Source organism: Cricetulus griseus, chromosome 3 (assembly GCF_003668045.3).
Source record: "Cricetulus griseus strain 17A/GY chromosome 3, alternate assembly CriGri-PICRH-1.0, whole genome shotgun sequence".
NCBI classification, from domain to species: Eukaryota; Metazoa; Chordata; class Mammalia; order Rodentia; family Cricetidae; genus Cricetulus; species Cricetulus griseus.
In genome coordinates, this window is record NC_048596.1 from 71,373,620 (window position 1) to 71,381,748 (window position 8,129).

The following is an 8,129-nucleotide window of genomic DNA, read 5'->3' on the forward strand; positions in this document are numbered from 1 at the left end:
GATTTGACTCACATTTTCCCAAGTTCTGCCATTTCTTGTTGTATGGAGGCACCATTATTCAGGTGCCCAGGCTAAGTAAGAGCAGGGGAAAATATAGTCAGGCTGGCTGGTTTGTTAAATGAAGGTTAGTAACTGGGGCCAAAGAGATAGCTCAGCCAGTAAAGTGATCGTCACAGAAGCTTGAGGAGTTAGCCAGATTGACACATTCCAGTTCAAAGTGAGATGACCTGTTGAAAAGTCCAAGGTGGCCTGTGTCCTGAGAAACAATATTCAAGGTTGATCTCTGGCCTCCACACATATGCACGCTCCCACACATGTACTCCTGAACACACATGAACACACACACACACACACACACACACACACACACACACACACACACACACACACTCAAACAAACCAATTTGTAGATGCAGTGTGACCCCTTCCCTTCTCAGCTTTGATGAAATAGATCACCTTGAACTGTGAGACAAAAATAAAATCTTTCATTGAAAAACAAAACAAAAACTTAGCATTTATGTCACCCATAGGTATCAAGGACCAGATGGCTCTGCCTTGATACTGGGTAGGGTTCCAGATGGGGAAGAGAAGGGCAGACCTTCTCCCCATCCAGTTGCTTTCTCTACTCCACTCCAATCTCCAGGCCCCGTTTTCCATTTAACTGTGTTTCCTGGTAACATGCCAGCGGCAACAACAATGTCACACACACACACACACACACACACACACACACACACACACACACACGAGAGAGAGAGAGAGAGAGAGAGAGAGAGAGAGAGAGAGAGAGAGAGATGGAAGTACTAAGAACTTCCATTTCTGTCCACAACCAAGTAGCCAGCATCAGATATATTTGCCCACCACAAACTACAGTTTTACCCTGCAGACAGGGGGTATGTGACCACCATTCCCAAGAGAACTAATGAGGGCTGCCACATGACATGAGCACTATTTTAATTACTAAGAGACAATGTCTGACCCAGCCATTTAAAGGAAAAGAAGCTTGTTTTGGTGCACAGTTCAGAGGATACAAGAGTCTATCAGGTGAGAATGGCATGCTGGGTGGAGGACCAAGTCTGGCCATCATGGCAGGAAGTTGTTAGCTCACATCTCCTGTACATCAGGTAGAAAGCAAGTAGAATGTCCATGTGCTTTGATTGCTTTGTCCTTTTCCCCTTCTTACTCCCATCCCAAAAGTGTACCTCACCAGTGCTCTAAGGAACTTGGCAATCAAAGCTAACAGTAATCTATTTTCCTTCCTAGAAGCACCCCTCACACTTCAGTTCAAAGAGAGGTGTCCCCAGCAAACAGCAGTCTTGACAAGCTAAGGAGACAGACTTGGGCTCATGGAAACTGAGATACGGTTACAGGGTAGCATGCTAGAGCACAAGGAGCTATGTAAAGAAAGGGCTCCAGAACTCTACCTCAGTGTCACTTCAAGTCTCAGGTTCAATATTAAGCTGTGTATTTTAGAGTGAAACCCCAGGACTGGGCAAGACCTGCCACCTATGGGCTGTGAGGTGCACAGTCCTCAGAGCTCACCCATGGCCCATGGATGTTCACTTACAGCCAGCCAGAGACTACGTTGAATACCTAGGGCATGTAGTAAAGACTTCATGAAAGTCATAATATTAGTAGTGAGACTAAACCCTAGAATAAAGGCTACTTCAGGATTCCTAAATAGAGTTTAAGAACAAGCCTAAAAGAATGAGTTTGAGCTTCCAGTGATTTAAGAGCCAGACGAAGTCCAATTCTCTTTAAAGAAGGTGTCAACATCTAAATGTTCAATTTCTTAGGGTCTAGGACACAATCTGAAATAAGTAGGAAGCCAAGATGTAAAAACCAATGCCCTATAGCCAGACGGAAAGGAGGATGGAAACAGAGGCAGAGGTTCTGAATCTGGGTTTATTTTTGTCCCTTATTCAATCTTCCTTTTAATTAGCAATTGATTTTAGCTCTGTCAGCCTGTCTCCCTATGAAGTTACTCTGTTTATTCCCAGCTGACATTCTTGACATATAATTAACTAAACATTTACCAAAGCTGCTTGGATGTCTGCTGACAGCACTGCCTTGAAAGAGCTAAGGACCTGGGCTTGCCTGGATGAGATGAGGTGTAGCTCACCACGACACATGAGAATAATACATAGCAGATGGATTCTTCCAGAGATTTCATTTGCCCATTTCATCTTCTGCCCCTGTAGATTTGGTCTGTGTGTCCCCAAGCTGTACTCCCCCATTTACCTACAGTGATTACAAAGCAAAAGCAAAAGCTATGTGGTAAACACTGGCAGACTCCCAGCAGACAAGCAGGGATACAGTGATCTTCATTTCAGTGGTGCTTTGACTCTCTCTGATCCATGGGGGATTGTGACAAATTGTTTCCTTTTCTATAGTGAGCACATTAAAAAAATGTTCCAACATCCATTCAATAGCTATGGCTTTTACTCATAACAAGATGCCCAGCAGAGCCTGCAGAAGGCAGTGGTCATGTGGCTGGAGAATGGACTGCTCTTTGACCAGGAGGGTGACCAGGAGAGCAACCAGGAGGGCAGAGGATGTGAGTCTCCAATAGAACCCCCAAGTGGTAGCCTGGGGACATAAGCAGTTAAGCTTTATCTTTAAAAGTCCAATTCAAATGTGAGTTTTTATTTTAAATATTTGTGCACACAAGGCACACATACACACACACACACACACACACACACACACACACACACCCCACACAGAAACACATGCACACAAAGTCCCTCAAAACACGCATATATAATGTTCTCTGAAAACACAAAATCCCTATGGGCACATGCAAATGCACATATAAACATACATATAAAAACACAACCCACACACATGTACAATCTACCCCCAACACACAGATATCCATTAAGTGTAGCATTGTATGCTCATTATGTGTAGTCCTGTATGCCAAAGTGACAAGGAGTCTGGGCTACTCTCTGACTATGCTGGCACCAAGTTGAAGGATCACACAATAGCCACAGGTGTTATTATTCTGTGTAACCAGAGTTTAGTTGTTCCCTTCTGACCTCTTACTCATGTCACTATGTGGGTGCCAGTGCTCTGGCCCACAATGACTATAGGATCTGAGACCCTGTAACTTTGCTACCATCTTGGAGTGTTATCCAGAGCCAGAAGCACAGGGCTGCATGCAGGTTTTAATTAGAAGGGAGCTCGAATTATTTGTTGGATGGTGAGGGGGGAAGCCAGGGATTTCATTCTGCCCACTCTTGTTCCCTGTGGGGTATGTGAAGGGAAGCAATGGCATCCTCCTGAGTGCAAAGCATTATCCAGGCACATGTTAGGTTGTCGTTGCCACTGTTTCTGTCTTCTCAGAACTCTACCTAAGTCTGAGAAGCATTTGTTTCCAAGTGACTTAAGCCACTCAGACTGCTGTTCTGTCTCCTGGAGTAAATGTGAGGCACAGAATCCAATTCTCTAGCAAGTTTAACATTTACCTGACTTCCTTTGCTAACACGCCATCTGTATGTTTGGGCTTTGCCAGTGGGGCTCCAGGCAGGAACTCCCCACCTTACAGGGAAGCCCATTTCTCTTAGAAGAAAGCTTTAAAAGGAACCAAGGGCTCTCTTTACTACTTCCTGGTTCTTTCTTCCTTTCACTGTGTAAGAAACAAATTGGCTGGGGCTTCTACACAGTGGCATTAGACATACCTTACCCTGCTCCAGTCTCTGCAAGCAGGCTCCAAGCAGGGCCATTGCCCACTGGACTGTGATATTGACACAAAATTCTGATCATCTAGTTTTTGCTCCCTCCTTCACTTCCCTCCCCTCATTCCCTCCATCCCTTTCTCCTTGGCTTTCTTTGTCTCCCTCCTTCCTTTGTTCCTCCTCCTTCCAAAACTTCCCTCTCCTTCCTTCTGCACCACCTTCCTTCCTACCTTTCACTCAAACAAAACATATGTAGTTTTGAAATATTGATCAGTAACACTGGTGTGTGCCTCTGTGAGCCCCTTATGTTCTTTGCAAGCTCTTAGACACAATCTTATGTTAGCAAGGGTTTATTTCTGCTCCATAAAATAGAGCCTTGGGTCCTACTCACTGAGAGAGCTGGGTGTGCTGTGGCATCCTCATTTTAGGCCCCAGATGTCAGTATTGATTGCAGCCGCACCTCAACTTTCCATTTCACAGCACAGCTGTTCTTCTGTGCAGAAAACGGAGTCAAGACTGAAGACAGCCACTTGATTGCATGCAGGTGACAAACATGTCCATTTAAAGCATCAACCGATAGAAGGAGAAGCACTCCATTGTCATGACACTTTCTGGCCAGTGTCCCAGGCCCCCACAGTATCGTATAATGGGCAGATGTCACCTCTGATGGCACACAAAGCCCAAAGGCTTCTGCCTGATAAGTTAGGTTTCTTCTCTTTTCATCATCAGACATTGGTATCCAAGATCAGACATCTTCCTGTCTGCCAAAAGATGGATGCTTCACCCAAGAGAGGAAGTGCTCTAGTCTGCTTGTGTTGCTGTGATAAACACTACGACCAGAAGCAACTTTGGGAGAGAAGGGTTCGTTTTAGTTTGTTATAGGTTCCATCACGGAGGGAAGCCAATGCACAAGCTTGAAGCATAAACCATGGAGAGAGGCTGCTTTCTGGCCTTTTCCTTGGTTTGCTGAGCTACCTTTCTTATATAGTCTAGGCTCACCTGCTGAGGGACAGTACCACCAATGGTGGGTTGGGCCTTCGCACGTCAACTAGCAATTAAGAAAATGCCCTATAGACTTGGCCACAGGACCATCTATTATGGGCAATTCTTCAGCTGAGGTTCCCTCTTCCCAGGTGACTGTAGTGTGTGTCCACTTGACAAGAGTTACCCAGCACAGGCGATAGCTGTTACAAGCCTTCCTGAGAAACTCTGTAGGAAAATAATTTACAAATGGGATGTAAAGTATGTCACCATCACTCGTGCTTGACGATGCATTAACTGGCCTTCTCCTTATATTTCTTCACATTTGCCCCCTTGGATTCCATCAAGGAAAGAGTGGGTTTAAATGGACACTTATTTATTTATTTATTTATTTATTTATTTATTTATTTATATAACAGATACTTGGGGAAATTGGACTTCCATGTCCCTATACTTTCCAAAATGACATAATGGGCATCAATGAGAGGGTACCATCACAGCTCTGAGCTGTCAGAGGAAATTGCCGGTGCAGCCCAGCTGTGTGCACACAGACACTCTCGCTGATGAGGGCAAGCTCCAGAATGCAAACCAGCATGCAGCAGCATTTAGCATTCTGCCTGAGTCACCCAGACTGAAAAGCAGTGTGCTAATGAGGGAGAGAGCTGAATGCCACGAAGTGTCACTTTACAGGTTCTAAAAGGAGCTGGATACACTGAAGGCCACTGTTAGCTTCAGGGCTGAAGGTGGGCTTAGCGAACAAAAAACCCCGGGGGGTATGGAGCTGGTGGAGTGAACAGTTGGGGCAAGTTCTTAAGAGAGACCTCACCCCTCATTCCCCAGGAGAACGAGGAGCAGGGCCGACATGAATACACTACTGCCTCGAAGACCCAAAGCTAAAAGAAGTGTCTGCTCTGCTCAGCCCCATGGAACGAAAGATGTAACTAAATTTGACCAAAGAAAACAAAGCATTGCATCATTTCAAACAGCTGAGAAGCCAAGGTCATAGCTGGCCTTTGGCACAGCTGGGTTCGGAACCCAAATGAGGCCATCTGCTCCTTCCCCCAACGTTTGAGCCTCACTGGAGGCTTCACCCATAGTTTATAGATCTCTTCCGCTAGTAAAAAGGGCTGCAGCTTTTCCAGGTTCCCATTCTATCCTCTGGAATAGAGTCATAGCAGCTCTGATTGGTTAGCTGCAAACCACATGGTCACCCCTTAGCCAATCCCTGAGATCAAAGAAATGTGTTCTCCTGATTGACCTGGGTGAGTCACAAGCCGACCAGGTTGAAGTGAGAGCAGGTCTGCAGTGGGAAAAATCACTAATTTCCTCAAGAAAAGTTGAATTTTATCAAGGTAAGAAGGCTACAGACAGCAAACAGGACTGTAGTCACTTCAGAGTAACTAGCTAAGGGAGCAAAGTGAGTCTATAGATGGCTGAGGACTTGTAAATACAGCACTAAATGGTGGCTTCATCGAGTTTCCAAATGAATCCTCACAGTCCGAGGACTGCCTGAGACATCAGAGCTCTGTTCTTGCCAGCTGTCATTATCAGGACAGCCATTGTTGAGAAAGCACAAAATTATCAAGGACAAGCAGAAATGAGTTTGTTCTCATTGTCAGGTGTCTCGAGGGCCCATAATACCTAATCACACACAGTGATCGTCTTCAGCTATAGTGTTTATTTATTTTTAAATTATGTGTGTACAGATAAATTTTAAATTATGTGAATACAAATGTCTCTGGGTGGCCTTGTATATGTGTGAGCACAGGTGCCCACAAACTCCAGAAGAGGATACCCTGGATCTGGAATTACAGGAAGGTGTGAGCCATTTGACAGGGGTGCTGGGAAGTCAACTCTGCAAGAGCAGTGGGCACTCTTACCCTCTGACCCATCTCTCAGCCCTGTCTTTAATATTTTTGACAGCTTGTAAGTTTTTGTGTTTTTCTCACAGACTATTGGCAGTGATGCCACTGTACGGCTTCCAATGTGAACTTGAAAAGTTGAAGACATTTCAAGTTGCAGGTTTTATTAGAAGTGTGAATGGTCATCATTTGCAAATTTGTTGATTCTGGTGATGCTTCTCCCAGTGTCCTTAATGCTGAACAACTAGGAGAGGCCATCCTAAAAGTCAAAGGTAGCAAGCAGAAGCTTTTTAAATATAGTAGATTCACTGAAGAGGCCATAGCATGGCAGTATCTTCCCCCTGGAGTCTGAGTTAGTCTAATTGACTCACAGCCGTTCTCACGAGGTAAGACCTCACTATATGGTAATTGTAAATGACAGAAGAATAGGTGCATAGAGGGGGGGTAATCACAAATCCAAGGAATCTGGTGATTGGTGTTAAGGATTGGTCAATCAGGAAAAGACCAGGCCTGGCTGTTACTCACTTCTCAAATGCCTGGCTATGTTGTGGAATGGAATAAGTAGTCTGACACCAATGAATGTGGAAGAGAGGAGATGTCGCCAGAGGCTCTGGCTTCCCAGTGACACCTCCTCTCTTCCACTCTCAGTGCTGTGGGGGTGATTATTCCAGAGAGTCCAGCAACATTTCTGGAGGCCCGAGTGAGATCTCCTTTAACATGAACCTGTGGTGAAGAGGGGCTTCAGATCCTATGCCTCTTACCCCAAAAAAGGTCACTGGACCTGAGATGCATACACCCCAAATAGGACTTCAGGGTCCCCTTCCAGTGGACAAGGGCACTGTGAGACCCGGGTCCGGAGTCTCTGAGTAGAAGTCTTTGAGTGAAATAGTCATCTTCTACTAGGCTGGATGTCCAGACTGTTAAGGACTCTGAGGGGACACAGTCAGGAAGAGCCAGCAAAGGCTTTATCACCCTGCAGGAGAGTTCATCTGAAGCCTTGAAGGAATGCCCAGGTGGCACTGGTCTCCAAGGAAAAAGCTCAGCGGGATACTGTGGCAGATTAATCTTGGGAGAAATAGACAGACTAGGAATTTAAAATGGGAATTGAAAGACCCCCGAAGAGGCACTTTCGTAGAGGGAGACCCACACACCCAGGAATCAGCGAGGCCACGAACTGGATGCAAAAAACAAGAGGCTTTATTGGAGACGCGGGTACCCGGGGCGACTTAGCCTTTGTGTGGCTAAGCGCCCCGAGCCAAGGGAAAGGGGTCCCTATATAGGGAAAAAGGCGCAAGCTAGGAGCAGGGATTCTATTGGATAATTCTAATGAGGCATTATACAGAGCTATTCCCATTGGTCAATGTATATGAGGCGCTATACAGGGTTATTCAAATAAGGCAAAGTACAGAGTTATTCAAATGAGGTGAAACACAGAGTCTTTCAAATGAGGCGAAATACAGAATCATTTCTATTGGATGGTTCAAATAAGACATAGAGCCATTCCAGATCAGCATATTCTCAAGGTCTGGTGTCTGGTGTCTGGTACAGCAGACTCAATTCCCCCCCCCCTTCCTGATGGCTGACCTTGGGGGCGGAGACCTTGGGA